Genomic DNA, 26,296 nt, shown 5'->3' with positions numbered 1-26,296 from the left:
TGTTTACAGAATCACAACAGTGGCATGGCACCTTGGTCCTGGTCAGTTTGGTTCAATTTGTAGCATTAGGTACACATCCAAAATCCTCCCCCTTTCATGATTTCAATATCTCATTTTTAGATATGCAAGTTTATTCAATTTCAAGTTCATTTATGCTTCATTCTTTATCTCCTAATCTACTTGATCATTCAAACCCTAGTTTTTCTCATCATTTGCAACAAGAGGAATAGAAACCCTAAGAGGTAATCCTTGGCTCTCTCTTTCTCACAAGAAATAGCCAAAGTGATCTATCTCCCTAGGTTCTTTCGTATTCCCAATGTGTTGGCAAAAGTAAGATTATGTCCTAGTCACCCGATCTCGTTCTTCCCGCCACCACATTTTGGTGAACTCGACGTGAATCCATCATCTTTAATTCTGATTTATGTTCTCGGATCTGAGTTTGTTTGTTATTTCAAATTAAAATTTACATTTAAAAGTTTCAATTCCTTGCAAATTTCAAAATTTAGAGGTTAATTTTGTTTAAACCCTAATTTTTCAATTCAAAATTGAACTTGTGGATAGCTTAATTTGGATCATTAATTTCAGATTTGATTTTGGAACATATTTCACTCATAAATTTCATTTTCTAAATCAATATTTGGAGTTCTTGCATTGGTTAAAATTGAACATTTCCTTCTATTTTGCATATGTTATCATTTGAAAGAGGAAATTTTTTGTCATGATGCATTCATTTCTTAGATGTGATAATGGGTTAGCTTCCCTTGTTTCAATTTTTCCCTCTCTTAAAGAACCTCTTCCTATCTATGACAACATTTTAGTGCCTAAAAGATTTGTTACCTATCCCTTCAAAACTCTCCCATGCTCTAAGGATGGAGATCTAAAGAGTGATCTTGACAATTCTCCTAAAAGGCACCCTTCTCACCTAGCAATTTTAGAGGAAGAGAATGATATCTGTAGCGTAGAAATTAGGAATCATCAAAGCAAGTATAAATCAATCAAAACATAAGACATGATAACTCAATAAAAAGAACATTCATTGCAAATGAACCTAATTCTAAGTACATTCAATAGAGGTATGAAAACAAAGCATTCAAAATGAAAATGTCATGCAAACCATATAACAATTCGGATGCTTCTTCCATGCGGCTCCATTGTTGTTCTTTCCTCTTCAATGGGTTTGTGGATCTCACCTACAAGTGCTCACACAATTGAAAGCAAGATTGATGAAAAGCTCAAGAGTACTAGAAGCGAAAGTTCGGTAAAAATTCGAGATTCATGAAGGATTTGATTGAAGAAAACATCCAATTTATAGAGAAATTGGATAAATGAGCAAATTAGTATGAAAGAGATTTGAATAGAAATTCAAATCAATAATAGCACATCTATGACAAATTGCTATGCAAAGAGGCTTATGACAGATTTTATGACAAATTGCTATGACATTTTATGACAAATTCTATGACACATTTCTATGTCAAGAATTTTATGACAATTTTGGACAAATTCTATGACACATTTCTATGTCAAGACAAAACTCTATGACAAATTGCTATGTCAAGAGTATGACGCATGAAGCACACAAATAGGGAGAACTAGAGACAAGATAATTAGGTGGAATTTGAATTAGAAAATTAGAAAATAGGTGGAAATTAGGAATAATGAAAATAGGAAATTAATGAAAATTAGAATTAGGAAATAATGAAATTAGGTAAATTAATTAATAATTTGTCATTTATTAATTAATTCACAAAGAGGAATAATTAGCCAATTAAATGAACATTTAATTGCGACACGAAGACCTAGGATAAATAAATAAATTATTCAATCCTAGAGGAAGGAATGACAAACAAGGTTAAACGATTAAATCACAAAACCCTGAAAGATGAATTAGGTCTTGAAAGACAATTGACTCGATTTGATTTGATTTTGGATTGATAAATGACCAATGTGATAAATGATTTGATTGATAAAATGCACCGAGGAACAATGACAAATTGATCCAAATTGACACGATTGAGAAGGACGACGATCGACAAAATTGATCGCAAGATGACAAGATTGACAAGGACAAAGATCGACCAAAAATCATGACTGAATGTTGTCGACAAGACCAAATTCGAAAGCGAGACAACTGAAGAATGTAGAAGAAAGACTCGATGCTCGCAAACGATAAAGATCAAGTGCGTGACATAGGAGAAATGTTAATGCGACGCAAAAACCTAAAATGAGGCAATGCACAAATGTGAAAGTATGACCTCGCAAGCGTTGACCATTTTTGGGTGTCTACATTTTGCCCCTCTTTGAGACAATGCGATTCTGAGCGTTGTTTCAAAGAACAATAATGAAAATGCCCCAGACAATAATAATGACATATGCATGCCCCCTCGAGGAATTGGCCGGAAACATGCAGAAAAGAGGCCAATTGATCGATAAAAAAAATGATAAGGTCGAACGGACTGACAATCGGATATCGGATGCAGGACAGACAAGCAATTTAATGTTCACAAGACCGCGACCAACATAAGATGGAGAGGATGCACGTCCATCTATGCCATGACAAAGAGCTATAAATGAGACCAAGAGGGTGAAAATGACTCATTTGCAGTAGCGAAAGAGGAGGATTTGTTGCTCTGGACAAGGACACTTGCAGACAGATGGCAAACATTCCAATGGCGGATCACCTTGGAGAACGTGTACGCACATTCAGACGACCAGAGGATGCAGGAGCAGCGGTATGTATCTCGAAAACCCATGTTTTGAATTTCATGAATTTTGATGGCTTACGGGACATTGCGGGGCCCACAGGGGATACCAAAATGGTCTCTTGCGCTTGTGTAGGATAAACCTGCGCTTGTGGAAGGAGTTCTGCGCTTGTGTAGGAAGACACAAGCGCAATTCATCTAACACAGGCGCAGCTTCTCAAACACAGGCGCAAGTTGGCATAAAATCCTTAGTTTTGACTTGAAATTGCATGCAAATGACCTGACAGAGGGTGGGAAGGATAGGATAGGGTAATGTGGATGAAAAACACCCTGATTTGATCATGAAAATGAAGACATGCAACCCGTAGGAACAAACCCTAAAACTGACAAAATGATGCCCCGATTGTGATGCAGAGTCGACAATATCCATTGATCGCACGGGAGAATCGACCGGACTGTTTCATGCTACGACATAGACTCAGGAGCACAAAGAGAGACACATTAGCTGGACTGGGATTGTATTACATCACATATATGCCCGAGATTAGGGCAAACACAGGATTGCTTACCGCATTGGCAGAGCGATGGCATTCGGAGACTTCCTCATTCCATTTGGCAACTGGCGAGGCGACAGTGACTCTAGAGGATGTATGGCGCATCCTCCGCATTCCTATACATGGGGAGATGATAGAGTACGACCCAGTGATAGGGAGAGACGCGTTATGCAGACTGTTGGAGTGTGACGCAGAGGATCTAGACATTGTCGAGAGGGAGATTCGGTGGGAGACTATGGCGGCCGAGTATGAGCAGCGATGTGTGGTGAGGACGATGAGGAGCTAGACTTAGCGGATCAGGAGACTTTGTAGGATATTCCCATAGAGCCAGAGACAGCTAGGATAGAGGAGATAGACATGTACAGGGCTACCATAGCGAGCCAGCAGGATTATATTGCAACATTGGAGAGACAGCATGAGCAGTTCAGAGCGGAGATAGCCAGACTCACAGAGGCTCGGGATACAGCCATAGCTCAGGCACAGCGAGAGGGACAGAGAGTCACTGAGTTCATTGGGTCGATTAGGGATGCCAGTGCACGGGAGATGGCACAAATGCTAGTAGAGACCGGCGAGGAGAGACTGTACTGGAGGACACTATATGAGGGTGTAGTTCCACTGGAGCGGAGAGCACCTTCATATCGGGCACGATCGAGGACAGAGAGCAGGTCACGCTCTCGGAGGACATTGAGCAGCATAGGAGTGAGTGGATCGATGAGACCACCACAGCCAGGACCAGGAGGGACATCATCTGCGAGACATGGCAGGGATGAGGAGGACAGAGGGAGCACCCAGTGACAGAGGCACGTGCTCCATATGACAGACAGTGGACATCATGTAGTTTGCCATTATGTAGTCAGCCTGCGGGCCATACTTAGGACAAACAGTCCGATTTTGTACTCCGACATTATGATGATATGTGATATGATAGGCATCGATATGATGGATGCAATATGTTATGACTGATGTAGTGATTTTGCTATGTATGGATGACTTATGTACTGGTTTATGAACATGTATGAATGCATTGTATGTACTTTGAATGTATTTATAATATGAAATGTATAAAATGCTTAATGTAATATGTGATGGAATGCAAATGTACTAACCAGATGGATGGAGGATGCAATATGGTTTTGGATATCGGAGCACTAGACCGAACTGACTATCCGACCGGACGGAAGAAGTGTTAGTAAGAAGAAATAAGACAGAGGACAATTAGAGATGATGAAAATTTGCTTTCAATAATGCACTTTGTAGGTGAGAACCTTTATTTTTATTTAGCAAAATGGATGCGTAGCATCATGGCATTGAAGGCCAGAGCTGAAATGCAACCCGATTTGCAAAAGACAGACACATCACAGACAAACGACAATCATAATCAAAAAAGAAAAGGATCATGAGCCATCCCGGTTACTCTAAATCACTCAGTGACATCATCGAGCAACATAGGGACATGATCGAAGCCAAAGATAAATCAATAAAAAGAGAAGACTCACAAATTCAAGCCAATCAAACAAACATCTTGATCTTCATTGTCAAAAGTTGAACGTGCTGATAGGATGATCATGTTGTCTGGTTTCAGGAAATGTGGTACCCCGTCTAAGACAAGACACAGTCTGGTTTCGAGTATACCACACCCTGTATAAGACCCATGATAATGCGACAAGGACAATTGATTTTGATACTGATATTCGAGTGATAAGACAATTTTGATCAGTTTGAATGTTTGAGTTGACTGAAAAGGTTCATCTATTAACACATGATTTCATTAAAGCACAGTGTTTGGTTGCAAATTGTTGGATGTATACGCAGTGAGCTGTCGATGCACAAAGGGAATACTTTATTGCAAAAATGCGTGTTTTTTTGTGTTTGTTTTCGAGTTTTACAATTTTTTTTATTTTTTTTGTGTGTTCAATTTTTTCAGGACTTTATATGATTTTTTTGGAATTTTTTCAGAACATTTTTCAATTTTTTATGACTTTTTGTCAGGACATTTTTCAATTTTTATGGATTTTTTCAAGACATTATTTGATTTTTAAGACTTTTTTCAGGACATTTTTTTGATTTTTATGAGATTTTTTTCAGGACATTTTTTGATTTTTATGAGATTTTTTTCAGGACTGTTTGATTTTTTTGGAATATTTTCAAATTTTGCCCCCAGTGTCTAGCAAGGCAAGGAATATGACAAATGGATAAACAGGCTTGCAAATGCAAATGTATGACAATGTCAACCTAAGATGAAACCTAAGGTTTAATTATGAAATGATATTACTCTTATGCAAGAGGACATATGCAAATGGATGACTTTTATTGATATGCAAAAGACGTATGACTTAGGTGAAACCTAACCTTGATACTTGACAATGACTTTGAAAAATGCAACCTAGGATGAACCTAAATGTAAGTGACATAAATGTTGAGACAAGTTTTGGAACAATGTTTGATCATCATGTTTGAAGGTGTGTTTTGAATCTTGTTGAACTTTTGTTGGATGAATGTTCTTGGGTTGAATCTTGTTTTGAATTAATTTGTTTTGTTTTTGAAATGGGATAACATTCAACTTTTGACAATCAAAGAATACAAGATGTTACAACTTAGACTCAAGACAATCATGCTCATTTCCACATTTCTTATTGTAGGCAAAGACATTAGGTACTTGAGAGGTAGACTCATTATGGGATTCAAGGAGAATACATAGATGCTTGACCCCACGGGCTCCCCTCCACGACACTCACTTCTCAGGGCAGCCAAGCATCAGTCCCCATGGAATCTCCCCATGGCGAACTTAGTATCTCTTCCAAGTATCCGAATTTGTCCTTCTCAAGCAACTAGAAGGGTTTTTGGCCTCTAAAAACAAGGTGTTTAGTAAGGATTTCTGTTAAGCATTACTCCTTGATGTCATGCAAGCATGATTGAGACATTAAGCCCATCAAGATACCAAACAAATGTAGTCGCGCAAGCACGATTTAGACCAAGAGGCCCTACTTAGATGTTGATATGAGAAAGAGTTTCAAGGGGCATCACTTCCCAAGTAACTGCAATTCCCACGTAACACTTCCTTCAAAGCTTTCGCTCATCAGGTATTTTTTTATAGTGAGTTAGAATGCCAAGGAATTCTAGCCGTACTCACTTTGGGTCGTTCCCTTCTCACGATTATCACTTGCTTGCAAAAGCAAATGGTCGGGAAGGCAGGCCCTCTAAAGGTGACACACAATCAAAACAACGAGCATGGTATCGAAGATCTGGATTTCTGATCACCCTAAGAAGGATGAGAGCATACTCTCCTACTCCAATGTCACACCCAACAATCAAAGCAAAAACATGTTCATTCCAACCTATTTAAAAATCACTAGGTGCCTATAACATTAATGACAAACACCAAGTTTAGTTGTTTCTCCAAGGCAACCTGCAAAACACATGTCAGAAGTTTGATTTGTTATCTTTGACCATCGAATCTGCATAAAGTATGTTAGTAGTTTGTGAAATAATTCTTTGTCAAGCGTTTCGCCACAAAGCTACCAACAATGTTAGAAAATCAAGAGAAATGAATCACCATCAAAATTAATCCATAAATTTTGTGATTCTTTGTCCTCTTAGATTAATCTATGTGAAATTTATCAAATTTACCACCCTAGATTAATCTAGATAAAATTTGCATGAATGCATGATTAATTTGCCAAGCTAAATTAATCTAGATGAAAGTTGCATGATTTTGTATTTTTCAAAATTTTGACCATTTACAGAAGCGTAATTAAAAATGTCATAACTTTGTCAATATTTATCCAAATTACAAACCATAAAATGATCTGGAAAGGTAACAACGTGATCTAATAAACCCAGAAATCGTTTATTTTAATTCTGTACGATATTTTTTACGTTATCAATTGATTATGACTATTTTTTTCTTCGAAGAAAAATCTGCAATTTCTCCACAAAAAAATCTGCAACTTCACAAAACATTCAAAAAAATATTAGATCCAAGCATGTTCACGTCGGGTTCACCAATTAATGTAGCGTAGAAATTAGGAATTATCAAAGCAAGTATAAATCAATCAAAACATAAGACATGATAACTCAATCAAAAGAACATTCATTGCAAATGAACCTAATTCTAAGTACATTCAATAGAGGTATGAAAACAAAGCATTCAAAATGAAAATGTCATGCAAACCATATAACAATTCGGATGCTTCTTCCATGCGGCTCCATTGTTGTTCTTTCCTCTTCAATGGGTTTGTGGATCTCACCTACAAGTGCTCACACAATTGAAAGCAAGATTGATGAAAAGCTCAAGAGTACTAGAAGCGAAAGTTCGGTAAAAATTCGAGATTCATGAAGGATTTGATTGAAGAAAACATCCAATTTATAGAGAAATTGGATAAATGAGCAAATTAGTATGAAAGAGATTTGAATAGAAATTCAAATCAATAATAGCACATCTATGACAAATTGCTATGCAAAGAGGCTTATGACAGATTTTATGACAAATTGCTATGACATTTTATGACAAATTCTATGACACATTTCTATGTCAAGAATTTTATGACAATTTTGGACAAATTCTATGACACATTTCTATGTCAAGACAAAACTCTATGACAAATTGCTATGTCAAGAGTATGACGCATGAAGCACACAAATAGGGAGAACTAGAGACAAGATAATTAGGTGGAATTTGAATTAGAAAATTAGAAAATAGGTGGAAATTAGGAATAATGAAAATAGGAAATTAATGAAAATTAGAATTAGGAAATAATGAAATTAGGTAAATTAATTAATAATTTGTCATTTATTAATTAATTCACAAAGAGGAATAATTAGCCAATTAAATGAACATTTAATTGCGACACGAAGACCTAGGATAAATAAATAAATTATTCAATCCTAGAGGAAGGAATGACAAACAAGGTTAAACGATTAAATCACAAAACCCTGAAAGATGAATTAGGTCTTGAAAGACAATTGACTCGATTTGATTTGATTTTGGATTGATAAATGACCAATGTGATAAATGATTTGATTGATAAAATGCACCGAGGAACAATGACAAATTGATCCAAATTGACACGATTGAGAAGGACGACGATCGACAAAATTGATCGCAAGATGACAAGATTGACAAGGACAAAGATCGACCAAAAATCATGACTGAATGTTGTCGACAAGACCAAATTCGAAAGCGAGACAACTGAAGAATGTAGAAGAAAGACTCGATGCTCGCAAACGATAAAGATCAAGTGCGTGACATAGGAGAAATGTTAATGCGACGCAAAAACCTAAAATGAGGCAATGCACAAATGTGAAAGTATGACCTCGCAAGCGTTGACCATTTTTGGGTGTCTACAATATCATAAACACCTTTCTTAATGTTATTTTACCTTCCTTAGTAAGCATTTAGGTGATTTTGTGATTTTATCTAACATGTGTTTTTGTAGGGTGCAAATCCTAACTGTGTATTGCAGATACTGTTGGGAACTTCATCCGACAAATTGTGGATATATCCTTTTTCATGAATGTTTACTTTTTTGTACTTTATCTTGCATATGCATGTAGTGTCATATGACCACTAAAGTGGGGGCTAAATGTAGTGTTGTAAATTGTACACCCTTACTAGGGTGGTACAATTTCACACTTCGGTTAGCAGGCGCCTTAGTGTGTTTGCATCTTGCATTATTATTTCCCTTTAAGAATTTAATTAATTAATTTAATTAAATCTAAAGTCCTATTTCATCACTCCTCACATTATAAAATTGGGCCCTTTACCTTAAGTGTGCTCCTTTTTATTTTGTTCCTCCAATAAATCATTTAATCATAAACCCTAATTATGTCCTATTTCGACCTTTAAGGCCTGATTTCGCATATAAAAACACCTCAAAATAAGTTGTAACTTTGGGATTCACTCTAATATAATCATATCTAACGACCATGAAAATTTGGTGAAAATTTGGTTGGACCATGTGCGTTCCCGCCACGGTCCCCGACTTTTTTCCAGAAATTTTAGGAGCACAATTCTATGATATTATAATGCTTAACCCCAAAATATTGGTGGTAAATTTAATTCCTAGGTCAGCCTAAAGGTATAATTAAGTAGAAACTAAGATCTAGGGTTTCATACATAAGAGCTCTCTTTCTTCATTTAAAGGCATCTCAAAAAATAAAGGAAAAGGTTGTTGGAGCCAGTATAAGGAGCCTTCTATGTAGTGAAAGAGAAGCCTATGTGGAGTCTTAAACAACATTTCATCAAGCATTCATCATCAATTACGATCCTTGAAGACATTGAAGAGTAATAGGAGATCTTATGGCAATATCTCTCCCTTGGGGATTGGTATGATTTCATGTTATTTTCATGTCTTTGTATGAGCTTCTTTACATCAATTTTCCTATTTACATTCATGATTTAGATCAATTTGCATCATTTATTTAGAGCATTTACTTTGTCAATTACAAGCAACCAGGGTTTACTCTTTAGGGTTTCTCTAGATTCTTTACTTTCATTTTAGGATCTTGCATACACACAAGGTTCTAGCACACACATTTTTAGTACATTATCAGCTATTTGTGGAGGTGGAAATCACCAACACAGGGGTTTGACTAAGGCAAAACCCTATATAGCCACCCTAAACCTTCCCTTTTGAGTTGTAGTTGCAGAAACAGGTACCTAGAGGAACTTTCAGCTTAGCAAAAGGCACAGGAACCACCCAGAATAATCAGATCTGCCCTAATTTGCCTGGGACAGGGGCATGGCACCCTAGTCCTGCCCAAGACAGTAGCATGGTGCCATGGTCCCTTTGATTTTTGATGATTTTTAGTAGGTTGCAGCTTCAAGATCTCAGGTTTGCAGTGTCTTAATTGTAGCCTCTTGTCTGCAGAAACAAGACAATGGTGTGGCACCCTTGTCCTGGTTAGTTTGGCTCAATTTACAAAATCAGGTACACATCCAAAATCCTCCCCTTTTCATGCTTTCAGTATCTCAATTTCAGATCTGCAAGTTTGTTCAATTTCAAGTTCATTTATGCTTCATTCTTTATCTCCTAATCTAGTTGATCATTCAAACCTTAGTTTTTCTCATCATTTGCAACAAGAGGAATAGAAAACCTAAGAGGTAATCCTTGGCTCTCTCTTTCTCACAAGAAATAGCCAAAGTGAGCTATCTCCCTAGGCTCTTTCATATTCCCAATGTGTAGACAAAAGTAGGATTAGGTCCTAGTCACCCGATCTCGCTTTTCCTGCCACCACAGATGCATGTACACAAGAGTTGGAGAGCTTGTCATGTCATTGGCATAAGAAGGGTCAATCAGCTAAGAAGTTGTAGTCTTTACTAGATCTTTCCCTATGAACATCAATTAATGCAACCCACCTCCTCTCATGAGGACCTCACTTGCTAGTGTTGTGTGGAAAGATCCTCATTTCTAGTTAAATTGGATGCCATGAATATAGTCTTTCACTAGATTGGAGACATTTACCGTTGATTATAAGGCTCTTAAATGCTTTGCCAAAACCTGCTTCATTTTTATACAAAGTCTAGTGCATTATCCCACATTTCAAGTTCTTTAGTCTAATTGGAACCTTATGCATCACAAGCTACAAAATATAGGGAGCATAGATGAGTATAAAGTTGCAATACATTGGTTGATACCATCTATATATGTCTTAGATTCAGATGCTCATAGGGTCAATTCTTCAAAAAGTTTTAGAATTCACAGAATAGATGAAAGGTCTCCTATCTGTCTTGAGTAGTCATTCACCTATAATTATTTTTAGAAATATCAATTACTTTATTATGAACTTTTAACCTTCATTTTTATCGTAAAATTGTCCAAAAGTGACTTATGAGAGGTGAGGAAGAGGACACAAAATGATAGTAGCACAAGGGTGATAGATACCATGTGTTACTCAAGTTGATAAGAAGATCGGTGACAATATCACTAAAGTCAAAAGGTGATATACATTGAAATCTCTTTCTTCCTAAGTGGATGGATTTATTGTTGATGGCCTATAGGTGATGGAAATTGGAATCCACCTGATCAGTAAATTGATTACTTGGGAATTCTATCTTGAGCCTATATGACCCTTGGAGTAGAGGGTGGTGTTGGCATATTTGGCATAACTGATAAAGATGAGATGATGGTGGATGAATGTACTGGTAGAGGAAGATGACATGATCAGTTATTTATATTGTCATTGATGTCAACCAGGTTCAACTAATGTTTAATGATGTTTATAGTTGTTTATTGGTGACTGACTTGTTGGCTAAGTGATTTGGTCTATCGAAGTAAGAGTTTGACAGAGTTTACCAACAAGATTGTGAATTAGGACCTTAACCGGTAAAGCAGATAAGTTTTGATAGAATCGGGTGATTGGCAATGTTTGGTGCCTTGTGGTTTGATACATAAGCTTTTATGATGTATTTGAGTATATAACTAGAACCACATCCTATGATGGTTATTGGAAGGCATGTTTTGAATTTTTGATTAAGTTTTGCTATGGTTTAAGGACCAGTAAAGAATTCTCTTAACCGGTAATGATTTTTGGTTTGGTGGTGATCTACATCAAGTTCATGTGTTGATGATAACGCAACACAAACCACATGATGAGTTTGAAAGATCTTTTGGCACATTTGGAGAATGAATTTCTTGGGAATGTGCTAAGGGTTTGATTGTGTACCAGATCGATTTGCTGTGATGATTTATGATCATTCAATGATCGATATTGATTTGTAATTGATTGTAATGATCTTTATGATGATTTGTAATAAGTTGTAAAGATTTGTGATGATCTATGTAGTAAGTCTTAGGGTTTTGATTCCGACCTATTTGTAAAAGTTATTTATGTCGGCAAGGTTGATGTTTTGAAGTGTCAATGATTTTGAGAAGTGTGAGAAGTCAAACTAGTGTGTGAGAAGATATGCCAGAGAGATGCAAACTTAGGACTTAATTGGATATGATCAAGAAAGAAGTAGAGTGCTATACACAAATCATTCACTGTTGTTCTCTAACAATTACAATAGCTAAAATACCTTAACTAGGTAGGTCCTAATAGGCCTCACTTTGTGAAATCCCCTAACAGGTTGACTCAATATTTGAGTTCTAAATCCTCTTGCGAGGTTGATCCTAATAGATCAAAGCTTCTAACAAAGGTGAGGTAAATCCCTTAACCGAGTGACTCCTAATAGGGCAACATTGTAAGCTTCTAACCGAGCTTGGCTCCTAACAGGGTGCATTACGAAAGAGTGCAAAATATTTGTGGGTACCAATTCCCACTGTGGTTTTTCCCTATTTGGGTTTCCATGTGAAAAATATGGTGTTCATGTTTTATTTATGTTAAACGATAAAGATAGTTTATTGTTTGTTTATCAGAGATCTTAAAGTGATTACCGATATTGATGATTATATAATTGATGAAGCATTCCGATTAGTTAATAAGTTGGTAATTGTGTTTATTGATTTGATATTGATTTGATGGCTGATCTGATCAATAAGTTTACATAAGAGGAAATGATTATCTAGATCTGATAAGGAAATCTATCATGAAGATTTGGTTTAAATGTTGAATGTTTTTAGATCTGAGATACGTCTATTTTGGTGTTGAAAGTTTAAGTTTTTGTTAATATTAATTCACCCCCCTCTCAGTATTAATCGGATCCTCTAGGTTTATCAATTGGTATCAGAGAATTGGTCCTCTGTGTGCAGAAATCCTAACAGCTTGAGGGAAAGATTCTGTGAAAGATGATGAAGGAGGGTCCCAAGTTTACCAAGGACAACTATTGGATATGGATTGACTAGATGAAGATCTACATTAAAGGAATGGGTTCACAATACTGGAATCATGTGTTAACTAGGTATGTTGCACCTACTAGTAGTCCCTTGACACCAGATGAGCTCAAAGAACAACAAGAAAATATTTAGGCTCTTGAAGCAATTGTAAGTACTCTATCGGACTCTGAATATATTGATGTTCATGGATTAGAAACTGCAAATGAATTATGGGAGAAATTAAAATTAATCTATGGAGGAGATGAACATGTACAAAGGGAAAAGGAAGAGAGTCTGAGAGGAAAATTTGATGATATGAAAATGGTTGATGGTGAGAACATAACTCAATATAACAAAGGATTAAGGAAGTTGTAGGTGGGAAAAAGAGTGTCGGTGGTAAGATTGAAGATGATACTATTGTTAGAAAATTTCTTAGAACTCTTTTACTGTAGTATTCTATCGGAGTGTCTACTCTTCAAGAACTGAGATCCATTTCAAAAGATAAAGTTACTATTGATTCTTTAATTGGAAAGTTAACTGCATTTGAACTTAACAACTTTGATAATAGTGTTTCCAAACCTTCTGAATCTATCTTTGAGGCTTCAGTAACCTATACATCAGCAAGGAAAGGAAAAGATGTTTGTCATAATCATGATTGCAGGTCTATTCATGGTGGTAGCAGAGGTGATGGTGATGATGAAGATAATTTGATATAACTTGAGGCATTATTGGCTAGAAGATTCCTTAGAGGAATAGGTAAATATAAAGGTAAATTACCCTTGAAGTGTTTCTCTTGTAGTAAAATTGGACATATAGCTGCTAACTGCCCTAATGCTGATAAGAAAGATAAGTTTAGGAGATTCAAAGGAAAAAGCTCGAAATGTTGTTATGTTGTAGTGGATGAAGGTGTGACTGATGATAAATCAGAAGAAGATGACAATGAGGAGATATTGTTTGTTGTTGTGAAGGAGGATTTGACTAATGAGAAGGCTTTGGTGTCTCATATGGATAACAATGATGAATGGATAATAGATAGTGGTTGCTTGTACCACATGACCGGTGACAAAAGTAAGTTCCTATCCCTTGAAGAGTTTGATGGAGGTGTTGTAAGATTTGGTAATAACTCTCCCTAAATGGTCAAAGGTAAAGGATCAATTTCATTAAATGGGAAAAGTAATGCATATGATATCTTTTGGGTTGAAGGACTAAAACATGACCTCTTGAGTGTTGGACAACTTAATGATAAGGGATATCTACTTGAATTCAAAAGTGGAGTGTGTAGGATTCTTGGAAACAATGGGTAATTGATTGCTACTGGGAAGCAAACTAAAGGTAATTTATTTCATCTGAATACTAATGTAAATGATTGTTTGGTGGCGAAGATTGAAGACAGTTGGCTGTGGCACAAAAGATTTTGTCATGTCAATTTTGACAATTTGATTAAAGTTAGTAAGTCAAGTATTTTTAAAGGTTTGCCACATCTTGTGAAATTGGACAATGTCTTATTGAAGGATTGTCAGATGGGTAAGATGACCTTTGTATCCTTCAAGAGCAAGTCTTCTTCTTTAGAGAATATTCTTGATTTGGTTCATACTGATCTTTGTGGTCCTATGAGGATGAAGAGATATTTTGGCGATAAGTATTTTATGATCTTTACTGATGATTATTCCAAAATGATGTGGGTAACTTTTCTAAGAGAAAAGTCTGAGGCTTTTAGTCATTTTCAAGAATTTAAAGCTCTTGTTGAGAAAGATACCAGGAAGAATCTAAAATGTTTGAGATCTGACTGGGGAGGTGAATTTACTTCTGATGAGTTTGTGAAGTTCTGTGATGAATAAGGAATAAAAGGCAAATGTCAGCTCCTAGAACTCCACAAAAAAATGGGATAGTAGAGAGAATGAATAGAATAGTTGTTGAAGCTGCTAGAACCATGTTGATTCAAGGTGAAGTACCGAACATGTTTTGGAGAGAAGCAATCAATACTGCTATATATACTTTGAACTGAGTACTTGTCAAAAAAGGTAATAGCAAAACACCTTATGAATTATGGCATGGAAAGACTCCTAGTGTAAGCTATTTCAAAATCTTTGGGAGTAAATGTTATATTAAGAGAGATTATTACATAGAAAAATTTGATGCTAAGTGTGATGAAGGCATTTTTATTGGCTACTCTACAAAGAGTAAGGAATTTAAATGTTATAATAAGAGAACTAAGAAGATCATTGAGAATGCTAATGCGAAGATAGATGAACTCCTTGAGAAATCTGGTGAGTCCAGCGGCTCTAAGCCTGAGAAAGATTAAGAAAGACCCGTGTTCAAAGAACTAGAAGAGTAGAAGACTAATGAGCAAAATGTTGCAGAAATAGGTGCTCAACCGGTAAAGGCAGAGAGCGATGAAGAAGATGAAAAACATGAAGTAGGAAGCACGACACCAGAACCAGTTATTCCAAGGTACATCAGGTTAAATCACCCAAAAGAACAAATAATTGGAGATAAACATGTTGGAGTACAAACAAGGAGGAAAAATAGAGAAAATTCTTGTATGATTCTTACTATTGAGCCAAAAATAGTAAGAGAGGCATTAAAGGATGATGACTGGATTAGTGCAATGAATGAGGAGTTAGATTGGATAGAGAAGAACAAGACATGGACACTTGTTCCCAGACCGAAAGACAAGAATGTGATTGAAACCAAATGGGTTTTTAGAAACAAGTTAAATGAAGAAGGAAAGGTTGTGAGAAATAAAGCAAGATTGATTTGCAAAGGCTATGCACAAGAAGAAGGAGAATATTATGGTGAAACCTTTGCACCTGTGGCGAGATTGGAAGGAGTAAGAATGCCACTTGCTTATGCTACATTTAAAGGATTTAAAGTCTATTAGTGATAATATGATGAAACTATAAAGATCCAGTCAACTACTAAGAGGGGGGGATGAATCAGTAGATAGAAAATTAACTAGGCTTTCACCAAACTTATTTCCAACTTAAAAACAACTCACAAAGTTTACCAGTTTAGACACTTTATCAAATTTGCAGCAACACTGCTAAACCTTACCGGGTGACCAAACACTTTAGTGATACAAAGCAACAAATCTGAAACTTAGATATTCTTTGACCAAAACCTTAAACCACTTCACTAATACCAATACTAACATATTTCTGATTATTTTCATTCATGTAAATATATCTATGCAGATTTACCAATCATTCGTATCAATCATACCAGAAACACATCCACAAAATCATTTACCACTTGACACAATGATTTTTCACATGGAAACCCAAATGGGAAAAACCACGGTGGGGATGAATACCCATAAGTATTTTGAACTCTTCTAAAGTTCACCCTGTTAGGAGCCAAGCCTTGTTAGAAGCTTATACAATAATGTCCTGTTAGGAACAAATCTGGTTAAGGACCACCCGGTTAAGGGATTGACTACAAATACCCTGTTAAAGATAACCTTGGTGGAGGATTTCAAATCCAAGCTAATGGATCACCTGGTTAGAGGATTTTAACAAGCATATTAAAGCTTACCTGGTTAAGGGATTTTACAGTTGTAATGGTTAGAGAACAACAGGTTCTTGACTGATCTGGAAATAGGACTTCCTTGCTGAATCAGAGTCTTTACTACTCCTATCTGCCTTCACATCATTTTGTAGATACACCTCTTGGTTCAACAATAATCACTTACACACTTAACCAAATTTACCAACACTTCATTGAATCAAATTATCACCCTTATAAGCAAATACATTAGGTTTGTAACACAACACAAACCCTACAAATCTCATAGAGATTACAAACATATCGGTTTAGTCTTGACTGCTAGATTACATGCAATCAACTTCGCATTATTCTAGGCATCTACAACCGCTTCTGGATCACCGCAATTTGAGTCTTGTAACACATCACGCATTTTTTACTTCATACTATACATTTGATCATTCCCAAGATAAACATTTATCTTTATGCACCAAAACCTTTTCAAAACTCATCACCGATCATCATTCGGTCATAGATCATCACAACCGATCTCCAAGCTCCATCGGTTAGGGTTTTTCTTCTCAATTGGTTAGGGTTACTGGTTGAACTTCACTGCTTCAATACCTGTTGCAACACTTGCTTCATTATTGGTTGCTTTACTGCTTCATTACCGGTTGCTTTACTTCTTCATTATCGGCTGCAATTGACATCAATGAAAACACTATACTTCTCCAATGCAATCTTCATGCAATGCCAAGATTTAAAGTCTATCATATGGATGTTAAATCAACTTTTCTCAATGGCATCCTTGAAAAAGAAGTATACATAGAACAACTAGATGAATTTTGTCTGTCTGAAGACAAAGACATGGTTTGCAAACTACATAAGGCAATGTATGGATTGAAGCAAGCACCGAGAGCATGGTTTGAAAGGTTGCATGCACACCTGATCAAGATAGGATTCTAGCATACTAGTGAGGACAGTAACATATATCTAAAGACTGATGGAGAGAAAGTATTGATAGCCAAAGTATTTGTGGATGGTATTATCTTTGGTGGTAATGATGACTTATGAATGGATTTTGTTGAGGAGATAAAAAAGGAATTTGAGATGTCTCTTATTAGAGAGATTAAATTTTTATTGGGTTGTAGGTCCAGCAGTTGGATGGTGGAATTTTTATTTGTCAAAGTAAGTATGTCAAATAGGTGTTGAAAACTTTTGGCATGGAAGATTGTAAACTGGTTGGTACTCCGATGGTGACAGGTTCCAAGTTGTCTAAGCAAGATGACTCACCATCTGTGGATGAGAAAGAATACAGGTCTTTGATTGGTAAATTGCATTATGCCATTCATAGCAGACCAGATATTGCACATGTTGTTGGATTGGTTGCTAGATTTCAAAAGGATCCCAAGGAGACTCACTTGGTAGCAATGAAAAGGATATTCTGGTACCTAAAAGGCATAGTAGATTATGGTTTGTGGTATCCTTATAAAGGAAATTTCTCTTTAGATGTGTTTACTGATTCAGACTGGGCAAGCAATGTAGATGACCAGAAAAGCACTATCTGTGGAGCTTTTCTTCTTAGAGGCAGATTGGTTGCTTGGACAAGTAAGAAGCAAACTTGTATTTCTCAGTCAATAACAAAGATAGAGTATGTTGAAGCATCAATGAATTGCATGCAAACAATCTAGATGAGACATGTGCTTGAAGGATTCAGATTTGATATGTCTGAACTGGTAACTATTTACTATGATAATACTAGTGCAATCAATGTTTCAAAAAAGTATGTCTTACATGCAAGAACAAAGCACATAGAATTTAAATATCATTTTCTAAGGGAAAGAGTATAGGAAAAACAAGTCTGCATGGAGTATGTGACAAGAAAAGAGCAGCTAGGAGATATTTTCACAATCATTGCTGAAGACAAACTTTGAGTATCTTAGAGGTAAATTAGGGGTCAAACCCCTACTCAGACAAAACTAGAATGCAAGATGCATCAATCTAGTGGCCTCATGAATATTTTTCACTTTGGATTGACAAGATGTAGGCTACTCCATAGGGGGAGAAGCTTAGATGTGTTTGCAGACATGTTGAAGACAACAACTGCAGCAGAATTGATGATTTGTGATGCTTATGCACCTTTGGAATTGTTGTCAAAGGGGGAGAAGAAATTTAATTAAGAGAAGACATATGATTAGTTGGAGTAAATATTGTGTAACTGACATATGTGATGCAACAGAGAAGAGAAGAGTTGCAGAGAAGGTCCCAAACAAAGTGGAACAATATGAGCTGAGTATGTTGATATTTAGTGTTGCCATCAATGCCAAAGGGGGAGAGTGTTGGCATGTTTGGCATAAGTGATGAAGATGAGATAATAGTGGATGACTATACTAGTAGAGGAAGATGACATGATTAGTTATCTATATTGTCATTGATGTCAACCAGGTTCAACTGATGTTTAATGATGCTTACAATTGGTTTTTGGTGATTGACTTGTTGGCTAAGTGATTTGGTCTACTGGAGTAAGAGTTTGACAGTTTGACAAAGTTTACAAGCAAGACTGCAAATTAGGACCTTAATCGGTAAAGCAGATATGTTTTGATGGAATCAGGTGATTGGCGATGTTTGGTGACTTGTGGTTTGATACATAAGCCTTTATGATGGATTTGAGTATGTAGCCGGATCCGCATCCTATGATGGTTATTGGAAGGCATGTTTTGAATTTTTTATGAAGTTTTCCTAGGGTTTAAGGACTGGTAAATATTTCTCTTAACTGGTAATGGTTTTTGGTTTGCCAGTGATCTACATCAAGTTCACGTGTTGATAATGTGGCACAACCCTCATGATGAGTTTGAAAGATGTTTTGGGGCGTTTGGAGAATGAATTTCTTGGGAATATGCAAAGTGCTTAGCAGAATGTGCTAAGGGTTTGACTGTGTACCAAATCGACTTGTTGTGATGATTTATGTGTTGGCAAATGCACACTCCAATGAGAAATTGTAGGTGATTGAAGGTATTGTCATTGATGGAAACCTTACAATCATGTGATATGGGTAGGCACCGACACTGACAGACTCTACACCGACATATAGAACACCGACACTGAAAATTAAGAATATCGGCACCCTGGCCAACATCAATTTTGTATAAATGCATTTTGTAATTAATTGTAAAATCTTTTGTAAGCCGACATGGCAGATTGTAACAAGACTCATATATGTATGAGATCATTGTAGATCATTTAGGATATGATATAATGATATAATGCAAAATATGAATAAAAGGCAGCAAACCTAATATGTGAATTATAGGTTAAGGGTTTATGTATGTAGCAAAGCTTAAACATGTACTGAATCTAGCATAGAAGATGCTAATCTGAAGTAGTACAAGATATTAGATCTGTATAATCCACTTTTGTAAGTCAGTGTGACTTCTTTTGTAATTGAGCAATGAGCTCTAGACACTTGGCCTTCCTGCATGTGCAGGTCCATATTGTAGTAGTAATATTCCCTTATTGGCCAGTAAGAAAATATTGTGGGTCACAAATCCCACCGAGGTTTTTCCCACACTAGGTTTCCTCGTTAAAATATTGTGTTATGGCATGCTTTTCATGTTGTGGTTCTTGTTCTTATTTGTTGCATTATTTATGCTTTACCGGTACATAGTTTTAATATATTTTTCATGTTATAAAATAAGAAAATTAATATACCAGTTAGATACTAATTCACCCCCCCCCCCCCCCCCCCCGCTCTCAGTATCTTTGGGAATCCTAACAATTGGTATCAGAGCTTGGTCCTCTATTTTCAAAAGCCTAACAGCTTGAGGAAGATCTTAACACCGATAGAGATGGAAAACTTGAGAAAGCAATTGGAAACAACTCTTTTAGACTATGATGCATAAAAGGTGAAGAATATCAAACTTGAAGATGATTTGAAGGTTGCTCAGGATATAATTCAAGCACTTCAAGAGAATTTTACTATTGCAAGGAACAAGAGGAGAGGACTTTGTGAAAAGATGCAGAATGATGAAGATGAAAAGGAAACTCTTAATGATTTGGTAAACAAACTAAGACAAGAAATCAGTACAACAAAGAATGAGATGCAAGATATGACTGTAGCTTTTGTAAATAAATTGAAGACAGAAAGAAGAATGAAGAAGACTTGGTTAGAAGACTAAATGATGCTGAAAATGAAAACACAAGACTCGGTCATGAAAATGATATGTTGAAGACATATCTGATATATACACAAAATGACAGAACTGAACTCATGAGATAGAAAGGAATCTTGGAGAATGAACTGACTCCTACAAATCAACACAAGGAGAAATTAAAGAAAAGTTCAAAAGAACTTGTTGACATGCCAATGAATCAGAAACCTAATGGTGATACAAATGGCCTTGGCTTTGAAGTTGTTGAAAGCTCTGGTACTGCAAACAATCATGATCATAGCAAACCGGTAAGACAACCTAATGCTTACAAATTTAATGGGAAATGCTTTAACTATAACAAGTATGGTCATAGAGAAAATCAATGTAAATCTAGAAATTATCAAAACACTAATACAACCACCGGTCAATGTTCTAAATGCAACAAAGTTGGTCATAATTCAGAAAATTGTAGAATGAATGTAAGATGTTATGTTTGTGGAAGATTTGGGCACTTATCTAATCAATGTAGAACACATACCGGCATAGGATATGGGAAAGCTATTCAGAAAAACAATGTGACTTGTTATGCTTGTAACAAGATTGGACATATTGCAAAATTTTGTAGAAGCAAGTCCCCACCAGGAAAAAACAAAAGGTCCTAGTTTGAAAGGTAAAGAAAAGGTTGAAGAGGTAAAGCAAGAATTCTCAAAACAATGGATCAGAAAGTCAGATCAAAATGTTGATGGGAATACTCTTCCACTGGCAAAACAAAGTAACACTCCACCAACAGGAGACTCTTCATCTAACTGAAGGAAAATCCTTGAGGGTTTAGCAACAAAACGAAAAACGTGCTATTATTACCTCAGTTGATGGTGAGAAGTTGAAATTACTTCTATATTGATAGATGAGTTAAGTTGTGACTTAATCAGCAAGCAATAAATGTGGTAGTTGGAGAAAATAACATTATAAAGCAAGTGTTTTGGCTCCTTTTTCATTCACCAAGCATTCAAACCTTCAAGAGCACGAAAATTCTAGAGCGAAGGCATCCTTAGCAAAAGAAGTGAAGCAGTTCATCAAAGCACTCATCCCTAAGGCAGATTGAGGTATTTATTACTATGGCTTCTTCATCCACTCCTGAATTTATTGCAAACCCTACTGTGATTGAAGTAATTAAGCACCCTAGACCCGTATTCAAACTGGTTCCCGAAATTGCAAAGAAAGATGATAGCATAGGTGTATTTTCTCAAATCCCTAAGGGAGTAGTATATGCGGAAGACCCTAGGATGTATATACATTGTCATATAGAGGAATTAGGTGATGATGAGATCAAAAATATGTATAGGACTGTGATTTGTGATGAATCTGGAAATATCAAGTCGAAACATAAGATAGTGGAAACTCTAGGTTATACTGAATCCTTAGTGTCCCAGATTTTCCCAAGGATATTATAAGGATTGTGCTAAGCAGAGTTCATGGTGAATTCTTCTGGTTGGATTTAATTCATAAAATCCCAAAGGAAGCCGTTAAGGCAGTAACAAGGTTACCTTCCACCGGTAGCAGACTAGACAGAACCAAAAGAGTATCAAATGACACAGTGATAGATTTAATAGGTGCAACTTTTGACAAAAGGTCTCTGAGGGTAAACGATATAAAAGACATCAATGTCAGATTTATTAGTATGATCTTAGGCTACAAAGCTACACATGCAAATAGGCTGAACTCAGTTTCTAGCCTATGTATTTAAAGTGCATATGACATGGTTAACAACAATACAAGATTAGATGTGTGTGAATGGCTAAAAAATGAATTGATAGACAATCTGGGGAAGATTAAAGGAGATAAGAAAGGAACATTCAGATTTGGAAATTTGCCTGTTTGTCTAATGTTGTACATAACTAAACAAGTACCCGGTATTGGTGCAAGAGATTTTGGCTTTAACATTCTAGTAGGAAAGCAACTATTGGATGTACTAAACAACATGGGAGAAAACCGGGAGAAAAACTTAAATGAATATTTTCAAGCATTGAAGGCTCGAATGAAAACTAGAGTAGACTATCCCAAGCTATTGTGGACAAATATCAAAAAGAAATTTGTTTTGTAATTAAAAAGGATGAAATCTGGATGGAGGTAGTTGTCCCTACAACTATCTGGGTAACTGAAATGGGCTATGAGACATATGACAATATTATTGAAACTTATGCAAAAGCCCTCCTTGAAGCACCAAAGGAACCCACTGAGAAAGTTTTTGGAAATGCTGAAACAATTGGGAGTGGAATTTAGTCTAGAAAAAGGGTTAAGAAGGTCGAAGAAATAGAAAGAAAAGGAACCCGACAGGCTAAAGCAATTAAAGAAGATGTTTTGAAGCAAACTAGTATAAAGGAAAGTGAGTTGGAAGGACTTCAACCAGAAACACATCTTTCACCAGTTGGAACTTCCTCTAAGCGTGATATATCGACGGTATTTAAAAGGGTAGAAAGGAAAAGAAAACCCTCACCGGTACCCTCACCTGCACCCAAGAGAACTAGACAAAAACAACAGGCAGTTAGGCCTCTGGTAAAGAAAATGACTCCAAAGAAAAAGAAGGTAAAACAGGATATTGCTCCATTGGATAAATTCTTGAGCGAAATAACTTAAGATGGAAAATTGAAAAACATCAGCAAAATATACAACACACTATCTGCAAATGACAAGGAAAGCATAGAGAACAGTGTAATTTTACACTTAGATATGTACAAGAAAATTTTGATGGAAGTTGTTGATGAAATAGAAAATGATCTATATAGGAGATTAGGAGCTAGAAGGTTAGCCATCGTTGAGATGGACAAGAAAATTAAGATTCAAAAATTACTTGTAGTACATCCAGTCAACTCAACTGATGAAATAGATAAACTAATCAGTGAAGCAAACCAGATAGTATTCTCCACTGCTCACCAACATGTAGCACTAATGGCAGGAAGAATAAAAGAAGTCTTTGAGGAAACAATAGATGCATGGGATATATTCTTGGTGGAAAAAGAAAAACAAGAAGAATTACTTAGACCAAAGACTATTAAAGTATCTCAAAAGGACACAGATAAAGAGAAAGCTAAGGTAGGTGGACCTCCAACCCTTAAAATAACTGATAATGTGCCCCCACCTCCTTTAGATACTCCACCGGTAGATACTACTGACAATCAACCAGCTACTGAGAGTATGGAGGCTCCATTAGAGGATACAAATTCTAAGTCTAAAGTTTTGTACATTGTATAGATACTCAAGAAGTAAATGTTGTGGTTGAAAGAGAAACCACTGAGGACAGGAAGACAGATGTGACTATTGAGTCACCGGCTACAGATGTTGAGGTTGAGGTAAATGAAACTATAAATATAAACACAGAAAAACCTACTCAAAGAAAGCAATCGATAGAAGATACCACTAGTAAACCATTAGAGAAACCTGTAGATACAACTGATAAACAGTCAGGAGAACCGACAATAGACAGTGTAGAGGTACAAAAAGAGAAATCGAAAGTACATACAGAGGCTATACCTCAGAAACCAGTTGTTGAGAGCTCAGAAAAACCTTCTAAGACACATATGGAGAAACCGGAACAGATACAGGTTGAGACTCAAGTTCAGACAGAAACAGTGCCACTGGCTAAAACTAAAAATCCTGAATCTTTACTTATAGAAATGCAAACACAGACTGACCTACCAGAGGTCAAATCAAGCAAGGTGATTACTACAACCGGTAGCATGGCTATTGTGAAGACAGTTGGACAGACATCTGGTACTTCTATGGCAGAATTCCGACCTACAAATGTAACAGAGGTCCTATTAGATTCAATAAAGAAGATCACATAATGTAATGCACAAGCCTATAAGGCTATTGATGATACCATTCCCATTCTTAAATTGATAGCACCAAATTGAATTGTAGATAACAAAGATTCTTTAGGTCAACTAGACACATTGTCTAAGTTCATCACCAGCAACATTCTGACGGTTGATCAAATAAATGAGGATACATTTAAGAAAATAATGATTAAAGAAAAAGAGAAATTCTTTGAGGAAATTGTGAAGAAGAATAAGGAGAAAATGGAAACATTATTACCAGAACTTGGAGAAATAATTTTTGATTTCAAGAAACTATATAGAGATTCTTGTAAAACAAATGTTTTAACAAAAGATCTAGACAAGGAAATCAACAAAGCACAAGATGAGATAAACAATATTGCTGACAATCTGATAGGTACATCAGATTCATTTTTGGAGATAGAGAAGAAGATTGTAGAGCTAGAAGAGAAAATCAAGAAGTTAGAGAAGGACAAAGAGAGAATAAAGGATAAAGCAAAGGACTTGAAATGTAGACTTAGTCCCAAACTAGACTACCTCATTTCTTTGAGAAAAGAAATATTTGAGACTCTGGTTCTCGGACTGAAGACATCGGAAGAGCAAATGAACATACTCACTGGTATAGTGCAGAGAACTCAAGAGGCACTAAAAGACAACATCATTCAGTAATGGTTTAAATTTGGTTTTGACAGATATTTTTTCAGATTGTAACCCACCGGTTACAAGAATCTAGGCAGGACTCCACTGACAGCGAATGACAACCTTTGTCATTGATGTCAAAGGGGGAGTAGTAGAGATGAGAAAAATACAAAAGTAGAGATTATCTTCTTAGGGGGAGCATAAATTTTTGGCATAAAGTTTTGATAACACATTTTTGGACATACAGTTTTTGGCAAGATTTTTGGACTTCAATTTTTGGATACATTCTTGAATTTTTCTCATGAGTGTTGCCATCAATGCCAAAGGGGGAGATTGTTGGCAAATGCACACTCCAATGAGAAATTGTAGGTGATTGAAGGTATTGTCATTGATAGCAACCTTACAATCATGTGATACCAACAGACACTGGCACCAATAGACTCTACACCGGCATACAGAACACCGACACCGAAAAGGAAGAATATTGACACCCTGGCCGACAACAATTTTGTATAAATGCATTTTGTAATTAATTGTAAAATATTTTGTAAGCCGATATGGAAGATTGTAACATGACTCATATATGTTTGAGATCATTGTAGATCATTTAGGATATGATATAATGTGAAATGTGAATAAAAGGTAGCAGACCTAATATGCGAATTATAGGTTAAGGGTTTATGTATGTAGCAGAGCTTAAACTGGTACTGAATCTGGCATAGAAGATGCTAATCTGAAATAGTACAAGACATTAGATTTGTATAATCCACTTTTGTAAGTCAGTGTGACTTCTTTTGTAATTAGCAGTGACCTCTGGGCACTTGGCTTTCCTGCATGTGTAGGCCCCTATTGTAGTAGTAATATTCCCTTATTGACCAGTAAGCAAATATTGTGGGTTACAAATCCCACCGAGGTTTTTCCCACACCGGGTTTCCTCGTTAAAATATTGTGTTATGGTGTGCTTTTCATGTTGTGGTTCTTGTTCTTATTTGCTGCATTATTTCTGCTTTACCGGTACACAGTTTTAATATGTTTTCATGTTATAAAGTAAGAAAATTAATGTATCAGTCAGATACTGATTCACCCCCCCCTCTCAGTATCTTTGGGAATCCTAACATTATGATCATTCAATGACCGCTATTGATTTGTAATTTATTGTAATGATACCTATGATGATCTGTAATG

The sequence above is a fragment of the Cryptomeria japonica genome, chromosome 8, assembly GCF_030272615.1.
Source record: "Cryptomeria japonica chromosome 8, Sugi_1.0, whole genome shotgun sequence".
Lineage (NCBI taxonomy): Eukaryota > Viridiplantae > Streptophyta > Pinopsida > Cupressales > Cupressaceae > Cryptomeria > Cryptomeria japonica.
Note: the sequence above shows the minus strand (reverse complement) of the source record.